Source organism: Lissotriton vulgaris, chromosome 6, assembly GCF_964263255.1.
Source record: "Lissotriton vulgaris chromosome 6, aLisVul1.2, whole genome shotgun sequence".
NCBI classification, from domain to species: domain Eukaryota; kingdom Metazoa; phylum Chordata; class Amphibia; order Caudata; family Salamandridae; genus Lissotriton; species Lissotriton vulgaris.
The window spans coordinates 1416899391-1416913691 of NC_141694.1; positions in this window are offsets into that span (position 1 = coordinate 1416899391).

Genomic DNA, 14301 nt, shown 5'->3' on the forward strand with positions numbered 1-14301 from the left:
GCCTTCAAGGTACCAGAATTGTGATTTTGCCTTGTCACCCTGGGTACAAAAGACAATTGTTTTGTCTCCATTGAACATGTCAATCTACACCATGTGGCGGATATTTCATAGTATGCCACGGAATAGCAGTTCTTTCCCGCAAGACTTTACTTTACAGCCTGTGAGCACCTCCAGTGCTGATACTTCCTGGCTGAGTGTGGGGGAGGCTGGATCCTCCGCTGATAATATTCCTGACACGATACCTGCTTGTAATATCATGTCTTCTACAATAGATGTAATTTACAATGATCCATCGTTGGCAAGTCCATCCGAGTTGGCATTTTAAAGTCCAGGTGCTGACCCAACCTCCTGTTATTCAGCTAAGTACCTCCGGGTACTCTATAGATCAAGATAATTTTTCTTCTGACAGCTCTTCCATTTTGTATATGCCTTCAGCATGGATTTGTGTTTTTTTGTCATGGTTAACATATTCTTGTCTAGTCCCTCCTTGGATATATATTTCTGGATCATACTTTCCTTGTTTTTTTTTTTCTTCTATATTGGATTTGTGACTGCTTTTTTCTACTGATCAATGACCATTACCTCCTGGAACATTCTGCTACAAAACTGGTCGATATGGTGTTCGCCCCAATTCTTCATCGCATGAAATGAAAAGAGACTTGTCTTTTGTTAACATTTCAACAGTCCCTTTGACTGATGGAATTATTTGGCATTAAGTTCCTTTCAACACATTCTGTCCAACAGAGATCCTACCGATACCATATGTGTTCAAATTTTTATGGGTGATGTAATAGTACCTGGGTTACATTCAGATGGTTGGGATGTTGACTCTAAATTCTAACTAGCTGATATGTTCTGCTATTGTCATAATGAACACCATTTCTTACATAGAATTAGTCAATCGCATCCCCATTTTAACTATACTCAATGGGAACATTGTCCAGCTCCCACTGTAGAAAGTTACAAAGAACAAAAAGATAAATATACCTATTTCATGGGGTATGATGCTTCAGACTCCACGTCATATTATTTTAAATTAACTCCAACACCAACAAAGAAATATATGCTTACTCAAACTAAGCTTATATATACTAATTTGTTTGTTAATCAATTGGCCCTTAAATATAATGATTATCGGAGGGACACCATTGATTTGAAATCGATTTGGGGTACAAAGTCCTGGCAGGTTCAAGGCACAGAAGCCTTATTTCAAGCCTGTTTGATTCCCACACAAATGATTTTCCTGAATGAAATCATCCAGCAAATTATTTGTCTGAGTTTGGCTAAGATTAAAGAAATTAATGCCTAGACTATTTCCCCTTTTGCCCATTTTGACAATTGGCAGAATCTTACAATTTACACAGAAGAACAATTAAATAGCATGGTGCAGAATAGTACATTCAATTCTTCTTTTTCAAGTCCTGACGGGGTGGTTATTGTGGCCAGTAGTAAATGGTTGTCATGCTTGTTTTCTCAATTCTACATCTGGGTTTAAATAAAGTAGACCTGATCCCTGATTTTTTGTAAACATATTTTATTGATTTTCACTGTTACAATCAGATAATCATCCTCATTTTCCCAATCAGTCTCCCCCCCCTTAATCATGTAACATTGGGTTCAGGTACATATCAACCATTCTGCCAAGTAATTGTCTTACTCAATGTTCCCCTTACAATACAATGAGAAACTGCAATGTACCGCTGTGCCAGACAACCGATAATGTTTACATACTATATCTAAACAAATGAGCAAGGTAGAATTCCCTCCCCTTGCTCCCCTCCCCCCTCCCTTCCACCGGTGTGCTCCATATATCCACAACAATTCCTTAGTTAATGCTCGTGTTAACATAAAACCAGGATATCCCTACTGGGCTTTACAGTTCCGTTGCGCGCCCCATCACTTATTCCCTCTCTTACCCAGCCGATTGGCTTATCAGCGTCTGAACCTGCTCATCCCATGCCCTTGCTGCTTCCAGTGCCTTTTCATTATTCTGACGTTGCGCCTGCTGGAAGCGAACAGCACCCTCACTACTAGTCCACTTAAGCAGTTCAGCCCTCCATCTCTTACTGCTGGGACCCTCTTTCAAATTCCAGCGCATCGTTATCTCTCTTTTCGCCAACACTAGACCCATATCTACAAACTTACTTGTGACCTTCGTCTTGGAGGTGTGAGGGAACCAGTGTAGTATACATGTAGCCATATCAAAGTCCAATTGGCGCTTCGTAATTAAGGTTAATAGGTCTCCCACTTCTCCCCAATAGCTCCCCAAGTTCGGGCATCCCCACAACATATGCTCCAATTCTGCTCCCACTTTAGTGCATCTAGGACACATCACATTACTGACACCATAATACTGCATGATCTTACCCGGTGTCAAATACGCTCTATGTAATATAAAGAAGTGCACCAGTTGGAATCGTGCGTTTCTGGAGCCCTTCCATGCCCTATGTTGGAGGTGCCCCCATGTGGTCTCCGGTATGGGTTTCCCAATGCTCTCCTCCCACTTTAGGCGCAGTGTATCTAACGGGGCTAAACCCTCATTCAACATCCTTGAGTATAGGCATGTAACTGCTTTGAACGTACCAGCTGCCATCACCACATATTGACATGCCATTGTTACTCTAGGCTCAATCAATCCCCCCTTCCAGTGCTTCTGAATTGCCCGCACCAGAGCCGCATGTATCAAAAAACCTCCCCTAGGGAGATCAAACCTCTCCTGCAGTACCTGATAAGGCAACAACTCTCCATCCTCGTAAAAGTCGGCCATCACTTGGACCCCTGCCTGCTCCCATTCCCACAATGATGTCCAGTCTGCCCCGTGGGGTAATGCTGTCAGCATCCCTAGTGGGATCTCAGGCGCAGAAAGGTGCTGCACACCTGCTCTCCGCTGACTCCTATTCCAACACAACATCAGAGTCCTCTCCTCCACAGTGAGAGCTCTCAGGTCCTAACGCTGTTGCAATACTATAAAGGACAGGACATGCCTCGGGATACCATCACCTCTCGGGGATTCAGTGCCCCTGAATTCCATTGCTACCGCCTGTGCAAGAACCTGTAGTTGCGTTGCAACATAATACAATTCCAGGTCAGGAACCGCCAATCCTTTTTACTTTTGGCCTCATCAATGTTTTTAGAGTCACTCTGCACCTCCCTGACCCCCAAATGAGCCCCACTATCATAGACTTCAAGTTAGCAAACACAGAGCATGGCACACATATTGGTAAAGTTCTAAAAAGGTACAGCAGCCGAGGGAGTGCTACCATCTTCAGCAAGGCTATCCTCCCAATCACAGATAATGGAAGGGTACTCCAAAATGCCATGCTCCCTTTTAGTGCTCGTATACATCTCCCTATATTGCCTTCTAACATGTCACTTGCTCCATGATAGATATGTACTCCGAGGTACGCCAAACAAGACGGTTCCCACCTCACGGTCCTCGCCATCCTAGGCGCCATCCTCCCTGGTTACACTGGGAACAAACATGTTTTAGACCAATTGACCCTCAGTCCTGAAACCGTCCCAAAGTCCGATAATAGGCGCGCTGCCCCTGCCAGTGCGTTGTCTGTATTCGCCAAAAACAACAACATATCATCCACATATAACGAGATGTTGTGCTGTTCCCCTCTAAAAACTAAGCCTTCATACCACTGTCCCAACCGAGCCCGCTGCCAAAGGTTCTATTGCCAAGGCAAATAACAGTGGGGAGAGTGGGCAACCCTGTCGTGTCCCACGGGCTACTGCATAGCGTGGGGAAATCATCTGTTCTACTTTAACTCTAGCCTCTGCCGCGATATACAGCACCCTCGTCCACCCCACAAACGCCCCGCCCAGCCTAAAGTACCTCATTGTTTTATACAAATACAGCCATTCTAGGCTAGCAAAGGCCTTTTCTATGTCTACTGAGAGGATTGCAGCCATGGGCGAGCCATCGCACGGTTATCCCAAGACCCTTATCATTCTCCTCACATTAGTAGTAGTATTCCTGGTAGGGATATACCCAGCCTGGTCCTTGTGTATCAGGCTAGTCATATGCTGCAGCAGGCGCGACGCCAGGATCCGACTAAGTATCTTATAGTCTGTGGACAGCATTGACAATGGACGGTACGTCGCTGTGTCCGTACTGTCCCGACTCGGCTTCAATAGTGGAACAATGAGGGCCTCACGCATAGTCATCGGGTGCTGTCCTAATTCCCGTGCCTCACTATAGACCTCTAGTAGCCTTGGTGCCAATATATCTATATAGTGCATATAAAATTCAACAGGCAACCCATCTACTCCCGGGGTCTCATTCCGCGCCATCTGTTTAATGGCACTCCTAATCTCTTCAAGCATATGTCCCCACCCAGGTGTCTCCCCTGCTCCTCATCTAGCTGTGGAAGTGTTACGCTCTCCAAGAAGGATTCAATATCAGTCTCGTCTGCTGTTAATGAACTCTCATTAAGCGTCTCATAATACTCCCTGAACCCATGTATGATCCCACTTTGAGTATAAACCGCAGTACCCTCACCTGACCCCAGTGCCAAGATCGGGGAGCCCTGCGGTATAGGATTAGCCAGCCAAGCTAGCAGCGTTCCTGCCTTATCGCTTTCAGCATGAACCTTCTCGACGTATTTCCTATAATCAAAGCAGCGCAGCCTCTCTACCTCCGTGGCCAGGGACTCCTTGGCCTCTAATACTTCTTTCTGACACTCTGGATGTTCCGGCCTTGCCTGCTCTGCCAACCTCAATCGTCGGTCCACTTTCTCAACGTCCTGTAGCATGGTTTTCCTCACCCCCAGCGTACTTGCTTATGCATATCCCCCTTACTACAACCTTAAAGGCGTCCCACTCCACCGCCCTCGTAGTAGCACTTCCTGCGTTCTCATTAAAATAGTGCGCCATCCCCTCTTCCACCTCGCTACGGAACACTGGGTCTTCTAATGTCTCAGGGCGCAAGCGCCATGTGGGAATTTCAGCCTTTTCCCTCGTCCAATGCAAGGTAATAAGCAACGGGTTGTGGTCAGACAGGGTCCTAGTGAGATATTCAGAGTGGGTCACAGATGGCATCACCGATGGAGAGCACAGTATGGCATCTAGCCGAAAATGAAGCTTGTGTAGTGCTGAGAAGTAGGAATAATCCCTAACTCGCGGGTGATGCGACCTCCACACATCAACCAAATGCCACCTAGCTTGCCAATCAAGCCTGTACTTGGACAGTCTATGAACTGGGGAATCTGGCAAGGGGAGGTGAGACCTGTCCATGACCGTATCCGCTATTGAATTAAAATCTCAACCCAATATAATTGGGCCCGCCAGGAAACGTGCCAGCGTGCCAGGCATCCTGTCCAGAAATCGTCCCTGCTCCACATTTGGGGCACAAATACTACATAAGGTAACCTCCCTGCCGTACAAGCGCCCTTCAATCGCAACAAATCTGCCCTCACCATCTTTTGTTTGTTTAAGCATCTGAAAGGGAACCCCTGCTCTGATCCAAACCAACGCCCCCCTCACAAATGCCGAATAAGACGTGCTAAAAACCTGTCCCCTCCATCTACGCTGCAGTGCTAGGCCCTCCGATTTAATAAGGTGTGTTTCCTGAAGCAAAGCTACTCCTCTCCTGACCAGATATGCATGAACCTTATGGTGCAGTGTCATCGTATGTAACCCCCTTACATTCCAAGTAATACATTGCAGATCCGGCACTGCCCCCATCATCACAATTCGACCACTGCCTTCCTCCATTTACACAATTGAACACACCGGTGAACCCCAGAACCCAATCCAACCCCCAACTTCCCCAGCCCCCACCCTACCAAGAACAGGTCCTAAAACAAAATGGTTAGTCCCCATCCAAACTATTCCAAGACACACCTCATACCTAAGCCCAGCAGTAGCCACTGCAGGCATGCCTTCAGGGCAATGGGGGGCCTAGTGCCAATGGGTGACCGCTCTCGCTCACATAGTAACCCCGCCGTAATTCCCCAATAAAACACACTTAAGACTCCCCAAGAATTCTGCAGACCCACTCCGGCCACACCCCGTAACTAACACAGGGTCCACGAGCAAGCCTCCTTCACCCGACCCACCTTGCCCACCACCAATCACTACAATGTATACCATCACTCATCTAAGAGTCCATCCGCTGTAGACGGGGTGACCTTCGGCATTTTACCACTCTCCGCCTCCGAAGTCTCCACGTCCAGCACTTCCTGTCTCTCCAGCTCAGTTTGTGACTGCGATGGCTTCCTTTTGTCCATTCGTTTGCGTCGAAGGCGCTGCGACTGGCGTTGTGGAAGGCCCCCACGGGACACCTGAAGTCACTGCCCCATACGGTCTGTTCCAGCCCTATAGGATTCCAGCCATGTCCATGCCTCCTCCGGAGTGTTATGGAAATGCGTGCACCCATCCAGCATTATTTTCAACTTTGCCGGGAATAACAATGAGTATTGAAGGCCTTCTGAACGCAACTCTCTTTTAACTGCCAGGAAGGACGCTCGACGGCATTGGATCTCCAATGTATAATCCGGGAATATAGTCACTTTACTATTTTCAACCTGATAGGGCCCATCCGTACGTGCCTTCTGGAGCAAAACATCCCTGTCCCTGTAACACAGGAGTCTAGCCACTACAGGGCGGGGGGACGCCCCGGTAGCTGCGGTTTCGCCGGCACTCTGTGCGCACGCTCCAATGTGTAGAAGGGCGGCACATCCTCCTCCGCCACCACCGTGAACAGCCAGTGTTCCAAATACCGCACCATGTCCGCTCCCTCCACTTTTTCAGGCAGGCCCACTACGCGAATGTTGTTTCATCTATTTCGGCTTTCCGCATCCTCTGCCCATTTCTCCAATGCCTGTATGCGGGCCAGTGCGTCCGTCATTTTGATTTCCAACGCAGTTTGGGCCAGCGCCACCTCCTGCAATGTAATCTCCACCTGTTTCACTCTATCCACCAGCTTAGAGTGGTCCGCTCTCAGGAGCCCCAGCCCCGTTGCCACCTGCCCAATATCTTGTTGTAGGGCTGTACGCAACTCTGCTATGGCCTCCAATATCCGGTCAAACTGCTGTTGCATACCAGGATCCTGTGATGGTCCTGCCTCATCTAATTCTGTCTAAGACCGCATTTCAGTGTCCTGCGGCTGGGGTCCCCCTCCTGGCTTCCCTCTTGGTTTCCCCATGTCCTGGGCTTCTGGATCGCGGTCAGGCGCAAGTGGCCTGCCACAATGCCCCGAACTTTGCTGAGTCGTCAGTGGCCAATTCCTCCACAAACGAGCTTGGAGGTCCTGCTCACCTAGAAAGCCCCCAAATCAACGCAGGTGCCCCCCTGTTCCAGCAGTCCGCCTCCTGTAACACTGCAGAGCCGGAGATCCCACACGAACCCAGGCCCAACGTCCCCCAGCCTCAATCTGCAATGTCTCTTAATGCCGCAGCCGAGCTGTCAGTAGAACAGTGGAGTTACACATTGGGGCCCCGCAGATGGTAATCACACTGTCTCTCCGTCACCTCCGGATTCTCGCTACACATGTCCCCCACTCACTTCCGCACAGGGTCCGCTCTTCCAGCTCTTGGACGTTACCATGAGAATAACTGTTGGCCTTTGCACCTTCTTTTCTTGGCCCCCCCGTAGCCTCACCCGATCCTGTCCGCTCTCAAATCCTCTAGTGCACAAATCCAGGCACTCCCCACCTGCCACCTGCCACCTGCACTTCTCGAAAGTCCGTCGCGCTCCTCTCACAGGGCCTGTAGCTGCTGGGCCAAGTGCACATTCTCCCAGGACCGGGCGTGCCCCTTCTTCAGATCGCCTTTCCTGCCCACCAGTTTCAGCGGCCCTCAGAGCACTGGCCTCCACCACCTGGCAACACTCTCCCTCGCCCCCACCACAGCTCGCCAGGGGCCACAGTTCAGGCCACACCCCACTTACTGCAGGAGGCTTGAGGTCGCCTCCATTCCACCAGCCACCGCCCAGCAGCTGCTCTGCCGCACGTCTCGCTGCTTCTGCGGTGCCCCCTTCTAGAACCAGGACCGCTGGCTCCACTCACTCCCCGCCCATCCGACTCCACCACCGGGCCGCACTTGCTCCTCGCATCCGCGGAACCGTTTGCCTCCTCGCACGACCTCCTTGCTCTTCAGGCCCCACAGTCCGCCAATCAGCCCCACCGGGCACCAGTGTTCGGGATTCTGCCGCGGCTCGCTCCTCCAACGGGCGGATCCCTGCGATCTCAGTGGCAGCCTCAATCGCCCCTCACCAGCATCGCCGCCATTTTATGCGCTGTCACTGTCAGCGCTCCCAGGCCAAAAACTGCACATATCCCACAGCCCACGGCTAGTGTGTCGGCGGGCAGGAGCCAGGGGGGGGTCCACACTCCCACCACTTAACTCAGTGGCATCGGGCAGTCCATAAAGCTGGTTAAATTCAGGATTTTCACAGGGAAGGAAGCGGCCTCCAAGTCACGCCCCCCGTAGACCTGATCCCTGATACCCTCAGTCAGCACATTCTGGTACTGTTACCACCTATTCGGTGGGAAAGTTATGTCAACAATGGTCAGAACATTCTATGCTGTCTGCAGTACAACAACATCTTTCTCTCTTGTCTGACAGCAAGAATTTATCAGATTTATTCTAGGTCCAAAATCCCCTTGTTCTAAAAGATTTATATATTCCACCTATAATGAAATTTGGAAATTATCCCAGATGAAAGCTGCTGCACACTTAAGACAAATTGACCAAGATAATTTGGATAAAATGCTTGCTGTTGTTGATAACAGTATTGATACGTTGTCATCTCGTATCTATAACTTGAACAATATTTTGTCATCTGTTATTGATATTGTGCAAAGTGACATGTCAATGCAGCATCATGGGCAAAGTCAACTTCGATCTGTTGTGCAGTTTAGCTGGACACTTCAAACACTTAAAAATGGTAGTGTTCCATTTCATTACCTGAATTGTACTGATTTGTTTTCACCTTTTAATTTAACATGTAAACAACAATTGATGGGCATGAATGACATGACATATACAATGCGACATTTAGAAAAATGAGAACAACTCCCATTCACTATAGCTGAAACACCTTCTGCGGTGTGGTTAATACACAGAGTTATTTCACTGCTTATTTCAACATTACAATTCACATCTTTCATGAATAATTTTCCTGTAGTAGATGCAAACCCCTAGGTAGCAGCTCCATACATGAAGTATGGTCACTCCACTTTACTTATCACTGTGAATGTGGTAACAAAGAGATTTCTATCACTGGTGAAGAATTTGAATCCACTGTTGGACATTAACTTGTTTGTAAACACGTACAAATCCATGGTGCATGCAACACTTCAGTACCAAATTTAGCTTGTTATTTAAAGGAATTCCGGTTCCCGCAATTCTCCCTTTCATTAGGGTACTCTCTAATGGTAGTTATCTCATGCTTACTGAGTAAGACTGTTGTGGAATGCGGGCTGGAGGCATGTATATTTTGTCTGTTTCCCAGTTAGTCACTTGTTGCAGCAATGTCTTGTTTCCCCCTCTGCATGGGATTGTAGATAGACCACTATGGACTCCCATTCCAGCTTTGAAGGCAGATTTCAACAAACTAAGAAGACTCAGGCATTATTGTCTCAACAAGAAGTAGCTCTTACATCGGCTCATAAGACCTTCAAATTGTAGGTGGCTAGAACTTCTAGTGTTAAACACTTACCTTCCCCTGCATTTCGGAGAATTAGTATATCAAATCTTTAATGCCTCCAGTGCAGCTGGCCTTGCACACTTTTTTAAAGTTGTGGGCCCGAGCCTCATTAGTTCTTTTCAGACCATATTTGGAGTAATCAGGGCTTTTATCCACTCCATTTTCTCTAGTGATTTTGTAGGATTCTCATTGCTGTTATATCTCATTTGTGGCATTCTCATCCTGTGCCTGCTTTTCTGCAAAGATTGCTCCTCTTGCGGGTGTGCTGGAGCTGGCATCGCTACAACAATACAGTGAGCATATGAATCAAATCTTTGGAATGTTTCTACTACAAGAACTGGCTCTAGACTGGTGTATGACATTTATGCCTGCCTGGTTTACCAGCGTGCAACCTGTGTTCCACAGTATCTGGTGTCCATTTCAATGGGCACTGGATATACGCCTGACTTCGAAAACACCTACTGCCTTGGACTTTTAACATCTGATGAGTCCCTTAGCGACCCATTTTCAGGACTGTCCTGTGGGTAGGTGTTAGACGGGACCTGGAGGGTCGGCCGAGGACAAGGGGAGAGGTCTCCAGGGAGAGCCGTCTCCAGCGATCGTACAGACAAGTAACTTCCCCCCCACAGATGTACACCACACAAGGATAAGGTTCAACGTTCTTTATAAGCAAAACTTCAAGTACGGTGAAATGGTACAAGGAGGTCTGGACTCAGGGGTCCCCTCTATTCTAGTCTCTTGGTTGGGGAAAGGGTAGCAGGACAGTCTCGTTACCAAGCTGGTAGATGAAATAGCTCACAATCCTCGAGCTCGGCGTTCTAGATGGTCGGGCCGCGGCGGAGCCAGCAGGTCCCGGGATGGTGGAAGGTAGCGACGGTCCGCGGCGGAGCCAGCAGGTCCCGATGAAGGAAGTGGTTACAAACGGTCCGCGGCCACGCCAGCAGGTCCCGACGACGAGGAAGGTTTCAGAAGGTTGCGGCAGCGCCAGCAGGCAGGTCGATAGTTCACAAGGCAGGGCTACGGCAGCGCCAGTAGTCCGTCAAGGATGAGTTCTTCACTGCGTCTCTCGACTCCAGGATACAACTGCCTTCCTGCTCTGGAGCTGCCTCAGTTATAGGTCTGGCGCCCTTTGATGTCCGGACCCTCGCACTTGGAGGTCGGGAGGTCCAGGATGAGGGAGTCCAGACACCCAGCAGGGGGGTGGAGCCAGCGCCCGGGGGAGCTGGGGCGATCGGCACCTGGCGGGGGAGAGCCATCGACACCTCTTTCTCCCATTGACCCGCCAAGTAGTCCGCTCACCTCCTGGGTGGATGGTGGTGCCGGGATGTCGGGGCCTGGCCAGGCCCAGGGTTGGGGTCGATCGGAGGCCAGGCGGCCTCGTGGTGCTGTGTCCAAGATGGCGCCCAGGCCGGGCGAGAGGGCCGGTAGGGAATCGGGCCCATGATGGGGAGATGTCCAGGAGCAGGGGTCCCATATGAGACGGGAAACGGGGGGTTGTTGCCTGTGACACTTGAAGAGCCAGGCTCGGGCCTGGTCGTGCGGGGAGGGAGCCAGCCTTTCACGTGGCCTGTCCAACATGCGTCCCCCCCAGCTGAAGGCGGGGAGAGTCACCCATCCTCTTGGGGACTCTCTTCGTCGAGGCGGAAAAAGCGTGACAGGCCATCTGCGTTGGCGTGGTCTTTCCCTGGTCGATGTTCCACAGTGAAGTCCATCCCCTGCAGGGAGATAGACCAACGCAAGAGTTTCGGGTTTTCCCCCCGCATCTGCATTAGCCATTGCAGGGGCCGATGATCGGTCTGTAACCGGAAGTGGGTACCGAAGAGATAAGGCCGGAGCCCATACCACGGCAAAGGCCTCCCTCTCGATGGTGCTCCAGCGTTGCTCTCGGGCTAGGAGCCGTCTGCTGATGAAAGCCACTGGCTGGTCAAGTCCTTCGGGGTTCAGCTGGGAAAGGACTGCCCCAATGCCCCAATGCCATGGTCGGAGGCGTCCGTTTGGACGATGAATTCCTGACTGTAGTCGGGGGCCTGGAGCACAGGGGCGGAGCACATGGCGGCCTTCAGCTTCTCGAAGGCCGCTTGACAGTCGGGGGTCCAGTTGACTTTCGTTGGTTGGTTTTTGGATGTGAGTTCCGTGAGGGGCCCCACAATGCTACCATAGTCCCTCACGAACCGCCGGTAGTAGCCTGTGAGTCCCAAGAAGGCGCGGACCTCGGTCTGGGTCATGTGGGGCTGCCAAGCCTGGATGGCAGCGATTTTGAGTTGCAGAGGGGCCACCAGACTGCTTCCCACCTGGTGCCCGAGATAGGTCACGGACCCCTGGCCAATTTGGCATTTGCTGGCCTTGATCGTGAGGCCAGCTCGTTGGAGGGCCTGTAGCACCTCTCGGAGGTGGTGGAGGTGGTCGGACCAGTGGCGGCTGTACACAGCGATATCGTCCAGGTAGGCGGCGCTGAATTCTTCGAGTCCCGCCAGGACCTGGTTTACTAGCCGCTGAAAGGTTGCTGGGGCATTCTTCATGCCGAATGGCATGACCTTGAAGTGGTAGTGGCCATCAGGGGTGGAGAAGGCAGATCGTTCTTGGGCCCGGGGTGTGAGGCCGATCTGCCAGTAGCCCGCTGTCAGGTCGAAGATGCTGAGGTAGCGGGCAGCTCCCATGCGGTCGATTAGTTCATCTGCTCGGGGAATGGGGTGTGCGTCTGTCCTGGTGACCGCATTCAAGCCCCGGTAGTCGACGCAGAACCGGAGTTCAGGCGTGGTGCCGGGGGCGGCCGCTTTGGGGACCAGTACCACCGGGCTGGCCCAGGGGCTGTCGGAGGGCTCGATGACCCCGAGCGTGAGCATCTTGGCCACCTCCTCTTGGATGCAGGCCTGTACCCGATCTGGTACGCGGTAGGCCCGATGGCGGACAGGGGGGCTCTCTCCGGTGTCCACGTCATGTAGGCACCAGGGGGTGACCCCTGGGGTGAGGGAGAACAGGGTAGCGAACTGCAGCAGGAGGTCTCGGCAGCCTTGGCGCTGTTCCGGGGTGAGGGCCTCCGAGAGTCGGACCCCGTCCACGGAGCCGTCCTTCTCCTGAGTCCGTAGGAGGTCAGGAAGTGGTTCGGAGTCCTCCTCGGCTCCGCTGTCTGTTGCCATCAGGAGGCTGAGCTCCGAGCGCACAAAGTGGGGTTTCAGTCTATTGGCGTGGAGGACCCGGAGAGGGTTCCGTGAAGATTCCATATCAATGAGATAGGTGACAGGGCTCTTGCGCTCGACTACCTTGAAGGGCCCTGTCCATTTGTCTTGCAGGGCGCATGGTTCGGTGGGAGACATTACCCATACTTGTTGGCCAGGTTCAAATTCGATGGAGGAGGCATTTTGATCGTACCACCGTTTCATGTCTTCCTGACTGGCCTCCAAGTTTGCTTTTGCCATTTCCCTGAACCGTCTGGTCTGGTTGCGGAGGGTTAGGAGGTACTTGAAAACATCTGGAGGGTTCTTTAGAGGGGGCATTTCCCAGCCTTCTTTGACTATGCTGAGCGGCCCACGCACCGGGTGTCCATACAAGAGTTCGAACGGGCTGAAGCCGAGGGACTTCTGGGGGACTTCTCGGTAGGCAAAGAGGAGGCACGGCAGTAGCACATCCCACTGGCGACGGAGGGGCTCTTCCAACCCCCCAATCATTCCTTTGAGCGTGCGGTTGAACCGCTCAACCAGTCCGTTTCCTTGGGGGTGATAGGGGGTCGTGAATCTGTAGGTGACCCCACACTGTTGCCAGAGGGACTTCATGTATTTTGAAATAAAGTTTGTGCCCCGGTCGCTGACGACTTCTCGGGGGAAGCCCACCCGGGAGAAGATCCCCATCAAGGCCCGGCCGACTACCGGGGCTGTCACAGTTCGCAGGGGGACAGCCTCGGGGTAGCGAGTGGCGTGGTCCACCAGTACCAGGATGAACCGATGTCCTTGGGCTGTACGGGGGTCCAGGGGCCCCACAATGTCTATCCCCACCCTCTCGAACGGGGTGGTGACCACCGGGAAAGGTTGCAGAGGTGCTTTAAGCTTGCGGCCGCTCTTCCCACTGGCCTGGCACGTGGGGCAAGACCGGCAGTGCTGGAGTACGTCGTTCCTCATCTTGGGCCAGAAAAAGTGAGTCACCAGGCGACTGTAGGTTTTGTCCTGACCCAGGTGGCCAGCCAGGGGAACATCGTGGGCCAGGTTCAGCAAGAAATCTCTAAAGCGTAGGGGCACCACTAGCACTCGACTGGCCCCTAACTCTGCGAGTCTCTGTTCGCTGTACAACAGGTCATTGTCCCAATAGACCCAATGGGTTCCGGAGGTATCCCCTGCACTCTGGGCGAGGGCTTGTTGGCGGAGTCCCTCGAGGGAGGGACAGGTCTTCTGCTCGTGGCGAAACTGTTCCTGGGTGGGCCCCCCCTCCTGACGCCACTGAGCCAGGCCGGGAAGGTCCTGAGGCTGAACGAGCCCCTCGGGAGTTTGCTCTGGGGGGACGGCACGGTTGGTGTCTTCTACTGGAGCGACCGGGGGAGGAGGTGCCGGCCATTCAGGTTCTTCGGGTCGGTGGGTGGCACGGGCAGCCATGGACCGGGTGGTTACGCACGCCCAGTCCGGGATGCCCAACATCCCCAGGTGCTCTCTCCTCTCT